Source organism: Lithobates pipiens, unplaced genomic scaffold (assembly GCF_037356315.1).
Source record: "Lithobates pipiens isolate NorthernLeopardFrog02 unplaced genomic scaffold, aLitPip1_a1.2 Scaffold_191, whole genome shotgun sequence".
Classification (NCBI taxonomy): domain Eukaryota; kingdom Metazoa; phylum Chordata; class Amphibia; order Anura; family Ranidae; genus Lithobates; species Lithobates pipiens.
In genome coordinates, this window is record NW_027507766.1 from 172,731 (window position 1) to 188,352 (window position 15,622).

The 15,622-nt window shown below is 44.4% G+C and overlaps 4 pseudogenes; all 4 read right to left on the reverse strand.

The window, feature by feature from the left end:
* Window positions 1-851: 851 nt before the first annotated feature.
* LOC144000209 (5S ribosomal RNA) lies at window positions 852-970 on the reverse strand (annotated as a pseudogene).
* A 103-nt stretch (window positions 971-1,073) lies between these two features.
* LOC144000230 (5S ribosomal RNA) lies at window positions 1,074-1,192 on the reverse strand (annotated as a pseudogene).
* A 323-nt stretch (window positions 1,193-1,515) lies between these two features.
* On the reverse strand, window positions 1,516-1,634 carry LOC144000250 (5S ribosomal RNA; annotated as a pseudogene).
* Window positions 1,635-1,733: 99 nt separating this feature from the next.
* LOC144000193 (5S ribosomal RNA) lies at window positions 1,734-1,852 on the reverse strand (annotated as a pseudogene).
* Between the last annotated feature and the right edge of the window lie 13,770 nt (window positions 1,853-15,622).

Here is a 15,622-nt window from a genome sequence, read left to right on the forward strand (position 1 = left end):
TCCACAAGTTCACAGACATTTCCTTAGCCAATGATCCCGCAGCAGTTCTTCTCAATCTAAGCGTTATCATAAGTCCTTACTTAAACATCTCCTCAATGCAGCTAGGGCCTGCATCCCAAGTCAGTGGAAAGAGCAATCTGCTCCAATGGTGACCCAGTGGTTCGCAAGGGTAAATGATATTGAACGAATGGAAGACCTGACTGCCACAATGAGGGATAAAATGGAGGAGCATGGGAACAGATGGTTCTACTGGACCCAGTTTCGCTTTTCGGAAGAATACCTCTGCGAGACATAGTAAGCTCATGGTGATCGTTGGAGATCGCTGTTCCAAACGTTGGACAGCTGATGAGCTGGTGAGCCGAGGGCGTCTCTTGCTCCCTGTGAGGGGACCCCATCCTATCCACTCTACCCACGACACCCCCTTACCCCTTATTTTCCTTTTCTGCAATTTCCTTCCCCAATCTTCTCTTTCCCCTTCTCCCTCCTTTCAGTTCTACTATTTCCCTTCTTAACTCAAAAAAGGGAAAAGAAAATGGTATGTTCCGACCCCATTTGACTACTACACAATACTCTTCCCCTATCTATGGATATCTAAACTCTTCGAGGGTAGCAGGGCTAGTATCAATAATATTTTAAGTGGTAGAGGATCCCAATGAGATGGAGCTTTAATCTCATCTTGATATGACCGCAAAGCTGTACACGTGCTATTCTCCTCGGACTTCTTACCATTGGCTCTGATATCCATGCAATATGATCGTTTGTTTGTAACTATTTGTATCACACATTCTGTGAAGTTGCCTTTGCATTGTATGTCGCATACTACTAAATAAAAAAAAAAAAAAAAAAAAAGAAGCCTATGGCACCTGGTATTCCCAGGCGGTCTCCCATCCAGGTACTAACCAGGCCCGACACTGTTTAGCATCCGAGATCAGACGAGATTGGGCGCTTTCAGGGTGATGGGGCCGTAGGTGATCTCATCGGGCACTCTCAACCCTCATGACAAACGCCAAAATGGTCACCTTGGGAAACAAGTGAAAAAAAAAAAACAGGTCAAGGCCAACAACATAAAAATAAGCCTACAGCACCTAGTATTCCCAGGTGGTCTCCAATCCAGGTACTAGCAAGGCCCAACCCTGTTTAGCTTCTGAGATCAGAGGAGATCGGGCGCTTTCAGGGTTATGTGCCCATAGGCAATCTCTTTGGGCATTCTCAACCCTCTTGACAAATGCCAAGATAGTCACCTTGAGATACAAGCGAAAAAAAACAGGTCAATGTCAACAACATAAAAAGAAGAATACGGCACCTGGTATTCCAACGCCATCTCCCCTCCAGGTACTAACTAGGCCCAATCCTTCTTAGCCTCAGAGAAGAGAAGAGATAGGGCTCTTTCAGGGTGATGCTGCTGTAAGCGATCTCTTTGGGCACTCTCAACCCTCTTGACAAATGCCAAGATGGTCACCTTGGGAAACAAGCAAAAAAACAAAACTACGAATCAACGCCAACAACATAAAAAGAAGCCTACAATAACTGGTATTCCCAGGTGGTCTCCCATCCAGGTACTAACCAGGCCCGACTCTTCTTAGCCTCCAAGATCAGACGAGATTGGGTGCTTTCAGAGTGATGTGGCCATAGGCAATCTCTTCAGGCACTCTCAACCCTCTTGACAAACACTAAGATGGTCACTTTGGGAAACAAGCGAAAAAAAACAGGTCAACGCCAACAACATAAAAAGAAGTCTACGACACCTGATATTCCCAGGCGGTCTCCCATCCAGGTACTAACAAGGCCCGACTCTTCTTAGCCTCCAACATCAAACGAGATCGGGTGCTTTCAGGGTGATGTGCCCGTAGGCAATCTCTTCAGGCACTTTCAACCCTCTTGACAAACGCCAAGATGGTCACCTTGGGAAACAAGCAAAAAAAATAAAAATAAGTTGGAAGCTAGAGACAATACGCCCCGAGTCCTCAATTTAATCCATGCGGCGCATGTACAGGGAAGGCCCTTGCTTATGTTGTCAACGGACGCGGAGAAGGCCTTTGACAGGGTGGCCTGGCACTTTATGCAGGCCACCCTGGAACATATAGGTCTTGGCCCCAACATGATGATGTCACTTTACTCCACACCGTCGGCAGCGGTACGGGTGAACGAGTGGTGCTCGGACTCTTTCCCCATCACTAATGGGACGAGGCAGGGGTGCCATCTGTCTCCCCTAATTTTTATTCTGACACTGGAACCACTTATGTGTCACGTTCGGAATTACCCAAATATTACTGGCATATCCAAACCCTCGGCACACCACAAAATTGCGGCGTACGCTGATGTTATAATTTTTTCCGTCTCCAATCCACACATTTTGCTTCCCAATATACTTGCGTCTCTCCAGCGATACGGCAGCCTATCAAACTATAAAATCAATTGCGCCAAGTCAGCTGTATTGAATATATCGGTCCCGGATGGTGAGGCCAAGAGGCTCCGCTCCGCTTTTCCATTCTACTGGGCTGAAAAATCTATACGTTACCTGGGCGTTGACATCGCAGCGGATTTAGCGCAATTGTACCCGCTTAATTTTGTCCCTCTCCTGAATAGACTGAAATCTGATTTGGGAAACTGGCATGCTTTAACACTGACCTGGTTCGGGCGCTGTAATGCATTCAAAATGACGGCCCTCCCGCGGATCTTATACATGTTCCAGACATTACCGATCCGGTTACCCCCAATTTTTTTCAGACAACTGCAGGTGCTGCTCCGGGACTTTATTTGGGCGCGTAAACCGCCCAGAGCCCGTTTACAATTGCTTGTCAGACCAAAGGACAAGGGGGGTCTGGGTCTCCCAGATCTCAGACAATACTACAGAGTGACTCTGCTAGCGAGAGTCGTTGATTGGCATTGTAATGGCCCACACAAGCAGTGGGTGGAGATGGAGATTGAGGATGGATCCATTCCCCTCCCCGTGGCTCCTGTCCACCCTACCAAAAGACCTCAGAGGTCACCCCGTAGTGGGAGCTACGTTGGCTGTTGTGCGGAGGTTGTTCCGCTGCACACACATTGCTCCCCTGCCGTCACCAATGACTCCAGTTATAGGTAATTCAGACTTCCCACCGGGATTTACCAACAAGAAACTGCAACAGTTGACAGTGGTGGGGAAACAGCGTCTGGGAGAGGTGTGGCCCTCCGGAGGGCTCCCGACCACACAAACTGTCACCGAGCTTTCTGACCCTCCGCTTGACTTGTTTAGTGCTTATCAACTTCGTCACTTTCTTCTGGCCATACAAAGGGCCCCCTACACTCCTAGAGTCCTGACGCCCTATGAATCCATCTGTCACAAAAGGGAACCTGTGCGACACACCCTCTCCCTCCTGTACAACCTATTGAGTAGTCAGGAGGAGGAGTCGACCCCCACCATTTATCCACAAATGGGAGAGGGACTTAGGCATCATATTTACCCCACAACAGATAGGGAAGATCCTGACAATAGTACATAAAGCTTCCATCGCAAACCAATATCAAGAATCAGGATACAAGATAGTCTCACGCTGGTATAGAGTCCCATACCTTCTGAATAAAATGAATAGATCGATTCCGGATGTTTGTTGGAGGTGCAATTCAGATACAGGGAAAAAAGGGGAAACATTTTCTGGGCATGCCCGGCCTTGAGGAACTTTTGGGTGGAGGTGACCGGGACGATAAAAACTCTCAGAAATGTAGATATCGCAGACAACCCAGCAGCGTGCCTTCTACACTTGACCGGACAGCCTGTTCGAAAATACAAAAAAACCCTCACGATGCAACTCCTGAACGCCACCCGGGCCGGCATTCCCACACTGTGGAGGCAGCCTCAGCCCCCATCCAAGGAGCTGTGGTATTCCAAAGTCAATCATATTCTCCGGATGGAAGATTTGACCGCCACCCTTCAAAACACTGAAGAGGCATTTAGTGTTACATGGAGGCCCTGGAGGTATTTTACTGGTACTTGAGACTACATTCGGGAGGTGAGCAGCGCCCCTTTTTAGGCTTTTAGGCTCTTTCAGGGTGATTTGGCTGTAGGCACTCTCTTTGGGCACTCTGAAGCCTCTTGACAAGAGCCAAGATGGTCACCTTGGGAAACAAGCTAAAAAAAACAGGTCAAAGCCAACAACATAAAAAGAAGCCTACGGCATCCAGTATTCCCAGGCGATCTCCCAATCAAGACACTAACCAGACCAGATCCTTCTATGGCACCTGGTCTTCCCAGGCAGTCTCCCATCCAGGTACTAACTAGGCCTGACGCTGCTTAGCCTCTGAAATCAGACGAGATTGGGTGCTTTCAGGTTGATGTGGCCATAAGCGTTCTCTTCAAGACACGCCCAACCCTGTTGACAAACGCCAAGATGGTCGCCTTGAGAAACAAGGAAAAAAAACAGGTCAAAGCCAACAACATAAAAAGAAGCCTATGGGCTTACATCGGACCTTAAAAGATGGGACCCACTAGCTCTGTCATGGTTCAGACGCTGTAATGTGTTGAAGATGAACGCAATGCCTTACCTATCAAAATACCCCAGACTTTCTTTCATGCGGTTCGCTCAATCTTTATCAAGTTCCTCTGGCGCGGAAAACATATGCGTATTGGTAGGGCAATGCTATTGCGACCGAAATTGCGGGGAGGTATTGGCTTCCCGGACCCTGCTCTATATTAGACAGCGATGCACATGACACCGGTGGTTGACTGGTGCAGGTGTTCTGCCATATACTGTCCGGCCATGATATAGTGTCCGCGATGTACTGCGCATGCGCAATACGGAGCAGACGAAGCTTCGGAAAATCTCCGAAGCTGAACGGCGCCTGCGCGGTGAGTTGAGGTGGTAGCCCCACCATCCAAGCGGACATAGGGTTTTGAATATTAGAGGGCCCCTCGCAGGCGAGCTTGGCTCGCCACGCTTCGGGCTCGGCCTCGCTGCGCTCGGCTCTTTTATATTCTGACTCTATGTCCACTTGGATAGTGGGGATAGAACCTGGACTCAGTGCGCAGGCGCCGTTCATGCTCGGCAATTTTCGGAATCTGTGTTGCTGTGTACTGCGCATGCGGAAGTTAGAGTGGGTGTTGTGTGCCTCCTGCACAGTATACACCTTATTGCTGGTGTTCTGTTTCTGTAATACAGGAACCTAGCACTGTTACAGTGCTAGGGTGTACAGAGAAGCTGGTATATATGGAAGACCACAGCATACAGAAGAAAGGCTAGTGAATACAGAATACAGACTCGTGTATGCAGATAGGCTTGAGTATGCTAGAGTAAACAATGAGGCTGGGGTACACAGAGAGGCTAGTTTAAAGAGAAGCTAGATGTTAGTGTATATAGAGAGGTTAGTGTATAGAGAGAGTCGAGTGTATACAGATAGGACAATGCATATAGAGAGACTAGTGTATACAGAAAACAGGCTTGGGTATATATCCAAGCTGACAGTGTATACAGAAGACTGGGTAGTGTATACAGAGAGTCTAGTGGGTACAGAAGACAGGCTGGTGTATTCTAGCTAGTTTTTACAGTCTAGAGTATACAGAAGACAGGCTGTGGTATACAAAGGGTTTAGTGTATTACAGAGATGCAGGGGTGTACAGAGAAGCTAGTATATATAGAAGACTACAGCATACAGAAGAAAGGCTAGTGAATACAGAATAAAGGCTGGAGGAGAGGCTAGTGAATGCAGAACACTATCTAGGGTATATAGAGAGGCTAGATTATACAGAGAGGCTAGTGCATAGAGTGAAGCTATTGTATATAGAAGCCTGGTTAGTGTATACAGAGAAGCTAGTGTGTACAGAAGAAAGGCTAGACAGGCTATGAAGAGAGACATGTTTTTACAGAAGACAGTTTGGGGTATACAGAGATGCTAGTTTATACAGAGAGACTAATGTATACAGAAGACAGGCTAGGGCATATAGAAGACAGAAGACGGGCTAGTGTATTCAGAACATAGGCTAGTGTATATCGAAGACAGGCTATTGTATGCAGAAGACCGGCTAGTGTAAACATGCTGGTGTATATAGAGAGGCTAGTGAATTTAGAGGGTAGGCTAAGTGATAACAGAAGACAATCTGGGCTATACAGAGACATTTCATCATTTCATCTAGCTCACATCTCTAATGGAGTATGTCTCATTGCCATGTTATGCCTTTTCATTCTTATAGATAACTACACGATTTTAATCATCCACATCAAGCATGCAATAAAACTATCATACATCAAAATAAACCATGTACTCTTTTGCTCTATTTTGCATATTTGTAATTCTCCACATCAACTGTCACATTGAGTATGTGACAGTCCTGACACACCATCCTGACTTATTTTTCTTTATTTCTTATTAGAAATAGAGAGTACTATCTCAAAATCCGGTTAAATCTATTCACTTCGATGAGTTCTACCGCTACTTGTACGTTAATGCAAAATGTTCACAAAACCATCCATTTGCTACCAGACATGCTGCACATACTAAGAGTAATGTAACTATCGCTCGCTAACGATGTAAACAGTTTTATTGCTTTTCTGACATTAACCGAGTATCTCTGACATTAACTGAGTATCTCTCTGCACTATGATCTTAATAATAATAATAGGATTGTGTAATGCAAAGATCAACTAGTCTAATATAAGCTTTCTCATTGGTACCGGCATATCCTTTAAATTTCGACTAACGCAACTATTTCTCGGCAATATACAAGCTAAGCTTTCAATCTCTTACCTTTGAACAGCGATACTTCCTCCCTACAATATTAAGCCATTTAAATGTCCTATTGGTCGCCTATATTATACAACTCTCTGAAAAGCCTATATGTAGAGAATAAAACTAGTCTTACATCTTAATAAAACAGTTTTATTGCTCAACCAGTATCAGCTGTCATGACAAATAAACGCTTCCACTGTTTTACTCTATTTTCTGTATTACTTCTTTTTCTCCACCTTAACTGTCACAGTTAAAACACAGTGACAAAACATTTCTTTTTACCGCAGCAAAATGTGAGAAAAGCAGTGTAAGCCGTCTTTCTGCCATATGCTTCAGAAAATTAATGTACCGCTTTTAAATCCATATCAATTCCACATAACCGTGAACCGTCTTACAATTTTAATATTTACTGATAGCAATTACTGATATTAAATTATGACTATACCAGTGGAAAAGGACCGCGTAATGGAACTGTGAAATTAATCATAATCTCAGCGTTAACTTAGCTGATAAATTTACGATTTACTCAACGATTTACTCAACGATTTAAACTTAGATTTTTTTCATTCTAAGTCTATTTAATCTTAAATAATTTATACTATATTCTACTGTACTCTTAAATTATGTACTGTTGTTCTGTATTTTAGCCGTGCTCAATTTCGTTTTATGTTGCAACCATCGAATCTCATTGCTATTCCGACATTCTGCCTTAAGAGTAATGCAACCATCTCTCGCTACCTCTATGCAATAGGATTCTCTTTCTAAATCTATTTTGTGTATTACTTCCTCTCCACATTAACTGTTAACCATTTGTAACACATAACACTTGCAACACGTTTTTTAACAGCAGCAAAATGTGAGAAAAGCAGTGGGACGGTTTACTTGATTGAGAAGTGGTTGCAGTAGCAAAGCATAGCAATACAGTTTGATTACATTAATAACACATAATGCAACTATTTTACATTCACATCATGCATACATCCTAATGTGAGCTGTCTATCACTATTAATGTTCATGGTTACTGATACATTATGCCAATAACCAGTGGAAACGGAAAACAATCATTGTAAGCCGTCTTCGTGCGTAACAAAATTAATGGAACGATTTACACGTTGGAATTTTCAAGCTACGTCAATTTACTCTTAAAATACCCTTTAGCTGCTTAGCTCACACTTTGCTGTATGTAGCCGCGTTTACATGTAAGTAACCAATAGGGATTGACATTTCATGTCCATCTCACATCTCTAATGCAATTTGTCTCCTTGCCATGTCATACTTTGCCAGTTATTATACTTTCTCATCCGATAGAAACCTAGTCGTTGCTGATATTTCATGATTACAGCAATCATCCCATCTAATTGCTATTCCGACATTCTGCCATGGTATTACTTTGCAACGCTCTATTGAACAATGTAAAGGTAAGCTATATATTTTGTGTATTTCCACTTAAACTCGACCTGTAGTTTGCTATGTCTAAATCCAAGTTACCTACTCACCTTTATTACGTATACTGCTAATTTTAGGATAATACAAAACCATCTTATTGCTTCTTTACACGCTGCACATATTAAGAGTAATACAATGCTACCGATGTGAACAGTTTAATTGCTCTTCTCACATTTAGCTGGTATCTCTCTGCTATAGGAAACTGAATTTGTACCACAACGATCACTCATCTAATATCAGTCCACTCAGTGCTGCCGGGATAACTTTTACATTTATAGTACTGAAATTATTTCTCAGTCATTTTGGATCTACTGCAACTAACGCTTCCGATCTCTTTTAAACTGCAATTTTCTAAATTTCTGCAATATTAAGTAATATTTAGCTGCTTAGCTCACACTTTGCTGTATGTAGCCGCGTTAACTGTATTAATGGTTACATGTAAATAACCAATGGGGAATGACATTTCATGTCTACCTCACATCTCTAATGCAATTTGCCTCTTTGCAATTGTCATACTTTGCCAGTTATTATACTTACTCATCCTTAAAGACACGTAAGAATCCTGAAAAACGATAGAAACCTCGTCACGTCGTTGCTGATATTTCATGATTACAGCAATCATCTCATCTAATTGATATTCCAACATTCTTCTTTGGTATTACTTTGCAACGCTCTATTGAACAATGTAAAGGTAAGCTAGATATTTTGTGTATTTCCACTTAAACTCGACTTTTATATACTGTCTCAATATTATCCGTTCTAATTTTGCTAAATTAGATTGTAGAGTTTGCTATGTCTAAATCCAGGTTACCTACTGACCTTTATTACGTATACTGCTAATTTTAGGGTAATACAAAACCATCTTATTGCTTTTTTGCACGCTGCACATATTAAGAGTAATGCAATGCTACCGTGAACAGTTTAATTGCTCGTCTCACATTTAGCTGGTATCTCTCTGCTATAGATAACTTTCGACTGCAATACCTAATCTCTGCTATTGCACAATATTTAGCTGCTTAGCTCACACTTTGCTGTACGTAGCCGTGGGGATTGGCATTTCATCTCTAATTCATATTCACATTTCTAATGCAGTTTGTCTTTTTGCCATGTCATCCTCTGTTAGTTATTATGCTTTCTCATCCTTGTGCTATATTTGGGGTATATTCACTACATGATTGAAGACACGTAATGAACCTGATTGATAAAAACCTACACACGTCGTTGCTGTTATTTCGTGTATTTCCATTTAAACCCGACCTGTATATACTGTCTCAATATTAATTTTAGAGTTATTTTGCTATATTTATTATTAGTATGAACAGATTACTATCTCTAAATCCTGGTAAACCAGCTCACACTAAACCATCTAATTTCTACCTTACACGCAGCACATATTAACATATTAACATTTAGCCGGTATCTCTCTGCAATAGTAAACGAAATGTGTAGATCACTCATCTAATATCGTCTTTTTAGTGCTACCGGAACAACTTTTAAATTTAGAGTAATGCAACGATTTCTCAGTTTTATGAAGCTACTGCAACTAACGTTTTGGATCTCTCTCCTGATAAATTACGCTCTGCATTATTAAGCCATGTAAATTGTCCTATTTGTCTGCTAACAATGTTATGTATAATAATACAAATCTTTCAAAAGCAATATCGTCTCTATCACTTAGCACTCTTTTGCTCTATTTTGTATAGTTGTAGTTCTCCACATTAACTGTCACATTGATATCACCACTGACAACACATCACTTTTTAACAGCACCAAAATATGAAAAAAGCACTTTACATGTTTCAGAAGTAGTTGCATTAGCAAAAAATAAAGTCCTGTCTTCTTTACACGCTAGCTTTTCTGTATACATTAATCTCTCTGTGTACACCAGCCACTCAATATAGACTGTCTTCTGTATACACGTGCCCGTAATCTATATACACTAGCCTGCCTTATTTTTACAATAGTTTCGGTGTCCCAGCCTCTCTGCATACACTAGCCTGTCTTTGGTACAAATTAGCTTCTCTGTAGCCGGTCTTCTGTATACACGAGCTTCACTGTCTACTCTTGGTTGTCTTTTGTATACACTAGCATCTCTTTATACATTAGCTCTCTGTATACCCAAGCTTCTCTGTATACACTAGTCCACCGGTATACACTAGCAAGTCTGCATACACTAGCCTCTCTTTGTAACCCAACTTCTCTCTCTGTATACCTTAGCCTCCATCTCTGCATACCCAGGACGTTCTTCTCTATAATCTAGCCTATGTGTATACACTAGCCAGTCTTCTGTAGACATTAGCCTCCCTGTATAAACTAGCTGGTCTACTGTATACACTAGTCCGTCTGTATACACTAGCAAGCCTGCATACACTAGCCTCACTGTGTAACCCAGCCTCCATCTCTGCATACCCAGGACGTTCTTCTGTATAATCTAGCCTATCTGTATAATCTAGCCGATCTGTATACACTATCCTGTCTTTTGTACACATTTGTCAATCTGTATAAACTATAAACACTAGTCCGCCTGTATACACTAGCAAGTATGCATACTCTAGCCTCTCTCTCTGTATACCCTAGCCTCCACATCTCTGCATACCCAGGACGTTCTTCTGTATAATCTAGCCTATCTGTATACACTAGCCTGTCTTTTGTACACATTAGCCTCTCAGTATAAACTAGCCGGTCCTCTGTATACACTAGTCCGTCTGTATACACTAGCAAGTCTGTGTAACCAAGCCTCTCTCTCTGCATACCCTAGCCTCCATCTCTTGCATAACCAGGACCTTCTTCTGTATAATCTAGCCTATCTGTATACACTAGCCTGTCTTTTGTACACATTAGCCTCTCTGTATAAACTAGCCGGTCTACTGTATACACTAGTCCATCTGTAAACACTAGCAAGTCTGCATACTCCTGCCTCTCTGTGTAACCCAGCCTATCTCTCTCTCTCTCTCTGTATACCCTAGCCTCCATCTCTGCATACCCAGGACGTTCTTCTGTATAATCTAGCCTATCTGTATAAACTAGCCTGTCTTTTGTACACATTAGCCTCTCTGTATAAACTAGCTGGTCTTCTGTATATACTAGTCCGTCTGTATACACTAGCAAGTCTGCATACTCTAGCCTCTCTGTGTAACACAGTCTCTCTCTCTGTATACCCTAGCCTCCATCTCTGCATACCCAGGACGTTCTTCTGTATAATCTAGCCTATCTATATACACTAGCCTGTGTTTTGTACACTTTAGCCTCTCTGTATAAACTAGCCCGTCTTCTGCATACACGAGTTTCTCTGTATACCCTTGGATGTCTTTTGTATACACTAGCTGCTCTTTATACATTAGCTCTCTGTATACCCAAGCCTCTCTGTATACACTCGTCCGTCTGTATACACTAGCAAGTCTGCATACACCAGCCTCTCTGTGTAACCCAGCCTCTCTCTCTGCATACCCAAGATGTTCTTCTCTATAATCTAGCCTATTTGTATACACTAGCCTGTCTTTTGCACACATTAGCCTCCCTATATAAACTAGCCGGTCTTCTGTATACACTAGTCCGTCTGTATACACTAGCAAGTATGCATACTCTAGCCTCTCTCTCTGTATACCATATCCTCCATCTCTGCATACCCAGGACCTTCTTCTGTATAATCTAGCCTATCTGTATACACTAGTGTATACAGACAGACTAGTGTAGGACCAACTAATGTGTACAAAAGACAGGCTAATGTATACAGATAGGCTAGATTATACAGAAGAACGTCCTGGGTATGCAGAGCGCTCAGCTTCAAGGTATGGCCAACGTGAGTAATATGAGGGACACTCCTCACCCCCGCCCCCACTTACCAGATCTGACTTTCATCCCCTTGCCCTCTCTGCCCCGGTCATCTGGTGGCAGTTTTATGCACTCCCTGGCCCCCACCCATTCATAATCCTTACCGACCTTTACTTCCGCTGCTCACAGGAACACACTGGATGACTTGTCTAATTAACCAACTTGTACAAGACACCGCTATCCTCCTGTCTGACACCGGTCCCCCTTGGAGGCTTTACCCCTCACTGTTTGGGTGGTCCCTGCCTCTCCCTGGATGCTCCACATATACCACAACGACATTGTCAGAGGGGCACCACTTGACAGGACACAGGGCTGTCATGCCGGTGGCATCTCCCATTGGAGGAAGGGATGATGGCCCCAACCCCTTGGCAGCAGGTTCTTTCATGTACAGACCAGGGCGGCTCATCTTCCCTTCTGGAGTCTTGACCTTAGATGGGGGAGTTGCACTTTGGGGGGTCTGAGTGATACCTAGTGCACTGTACTGGAAGGGCTAGACATTCCCGCATATGTGTCCCCTCCCCCTGGTTGCGCCCCTCGCCCCCCCCTCTGGCTCCCACCTACTCTTTGCCGACATTGCCTTCTGCAGCTTTCGGGGACCCTGATGACTTATTTATTGAGCCTATTGGTACAAGACACTGCTTCCCTCCAGTGTGACTCTGGACCCCCCTGGAGGATTTACCCCTTACTGGATGCTCTACACAGCCCCCGATGGCGATGCAGGAGAGACACTAATTGGCGGGCCCCAGGACTGCTGCTCGGATGAAGTCTCCCGTTGGATGGAGGGATGGTGGCCCCAGCCATTTGCCTGACGGATTTTCCATGCACCGACCAGGGCTGCTCCTCTTTCATCTTGATGTGGTGACCATGGAGGGGAGGAGTTGAAATTTATGGGGTCCGGGTGTTTGCTGGTGGGAGTGCGCTAAAGGACTTGACATATCCGCATGTTTGTCCCCTCTCCCCTGTTTCCCCCCTCCCTTTCCCCCCCTTCCCACCCTTCCCTCCTTTACCTCCCCCTTTCCCCCCTTTCACTCCCCCTTTCCCCCCTTCCACTCCCCCCTCCCCCCCTTCCCTGCCCCTTTTCCCCCCGGGGCGTGGGCGGGGGAGAGGGGGTAAGGAGAGGACAATCTGCCAAAGGGAGAAATGCATTTGTTCGGTGACTGCATGTACTTTAGGGGTATGGGACGGGGGTCGTGGATCCCATTCTGTGATGCCTTTTCTGTTGCTACGGGCTCCCTCATGCATGCCTATGTTTAGGGCGAGCCGAGGAGACCCCTCAGTGCTGACAGTTATATGCTCTACCTCTGTTTTGGTTATACTATTGTTTTTTGGTTCTATGATGTTACTGATTGTCTTTTATTTGCATACTGGTATCAGACGTGACATTTACCACTGCCGGGACTGGGGGGACTAGGATTCGGGGGCTCCCTCTTGACCTGTCTACCCACCAACCCAAGTAGGACAGCGCTTTAAACCCAGTGTACATCTGGTAAGCGCTATAGCATAATTGTGCTGTTTTAGTATACCCTTCCTGTACTGTTGAGTGCGGACAACCCTTAATTTCCCTCTCCCCCTGGGGTTGAAGTGCCCAGCCTTTTTTTCCCTTTATCTTTCCTTCCATTTGCCCTTCCTTTCTCCCCCTTAGTTCCCGCCATGCATTACCTACCCAAAACCTACCTTGGTTCAACTTTCTTTGCTTTTCTCTGACGTCCCCCTCCCCCTCCCAGAGGAGCGATGGCAGACTCAGTCAAGGTCACCTCTCTAAACGTTAAGGGACTGAACTCCCCTGAAAAACGGTGGATCCTTCTGTGAGAACTGAAGACTTCCTGTACTGATGTGGCCTTTATACAAGAAACACATTTTAAAAATACTAGCCTCCCCTTTCTATGGTCGAGATCCTTCCCTAAGGTCTACCACTCTACTAACCCCTCCTCTAAGACCAAGGGAGTCTCCATTCTGATCTCTAGCAGGCTCCCCTGGGTTCTCCAGGATTCTTTGGTGGACCCTGGGGGCCGATATCTTTTTCTTAGGGGCCACATTGGAGAGCGCCTTTTTACATTTGCCACTGTGTACGCTCCCAATGATCACCAAGACACGTTCCTCAGAACTACCCTGCACAGATTATGTGACTTTCGGGAGGGCCAGTTGATATTAGGTGGGGACTTTAATGTCCCCTTTCGCCATCGGTTGACACTTCTGCCTCTTTCTCCTCGCTCCTCATTTCCTCTAGAAAGCGGATTACTAAGTGTTTACTGAATGACCAATTAGTTGATGTCTGGCGTCTGCAACACTCTGGGGAAAGGGACTACTCTTTTTGCTCTTCCCCTCACAAATCATACTTGAGGATAGACTTCTTCTTGATTCCACATGACCAACTGCACTTGGTGAGCTCTTCCTCCATCGGCCATATTACTTGGTCCGACCACACTCCTGGGGCGCGTATTGGACTGGAATCGAAACAAACTTTCTAAGTTCACTCCCGAATTCCGCTAAGAAGTGCCATGTGGTGCTATAAGTATTTACCCACAGAATTTATGTCACATCCCACTATAGGGGCTTAGTTGAAAGTCAGTCACCTGATCGCTACCCAAAACACACTCACGTCTTTGACTTCCCCCCTATTCCCTATACGTGGCCATCCAACCTTTGAACTGGGGACCCACTTAGAAATTCCAACCTAGACAATGCGTCTAAATTTGTCATTGATGGAAAATCAACCCTAACAGATCCGACAGGGCTTTTCCAACTGCCTTTTTGGAGAGCGGCGCAACGACATCATTTTCTCCATTCCATCCCCAATCCTCAAACGTTCGCGCGCCCTCAGACGGAGTTTGAGACTCTATGCAGGAGCGAAGGCCCTTTGGCCCACATTCTCTCTCAAACAGATTACCCACACTTAACCTGTCTGTCCAACTGGGAAAAGGACCTTAATTGCTCATTTTCCCCAGCACAGAGACAACTCATTATCACTTTGGCTCTCAAAATGTCGCTGTGCACGAAGATACAGAAGACGAATTTTAAACTTCTCACCAGGTGGTATTTGACACCATCAAAGCTGCAGAAATGTTTCCCCTCTTCCTCGAACATATGCTGGAGGTGTGGAGAAGAAGAGGGCACGTTGCTGCACATTTTTTGGTCCTGCCCCAGCTTGGTGGACTTCTGGACAGAGATCCGATGCATAACACAAAAATTCACAGACTTCTCCATCCAGGAAGAGGCTGCATTCTTTTTCTTGCACCATTCACAGATTCCCATTAAGAAGTACAAAAAAATCAATTTCACGGCATGTGATAAATGCGGCGAAATCCTGCATCCCTCTCTATTGGAAAAAATGTTCCCCCCCTTTCATTACTCAAGAAGAATTTTTTAAACAAACCTGAGACATCTGGAATACCTTTATAATCTTGCTGGAAGGATGCGCCTGCTATCGCCTTAGTGCTCTGAGCTTTCCTTGACTGGCCCCTTGGACATCGTGTCTCGTCCCCTCTTCTCCTTTTCTCATCTTTCAATCCTTCTCTTTTCTGCCTTCCTCCCCTATCTCTCACCCCCTCCACCCCCTCTCTCTTTTGGAAAAAGTGGAAAATTGGGAATGACGGCCCCACACCCCCCTCTGGATGGATTATGCTGGAGGGACCTGGGGTTTGTGTGA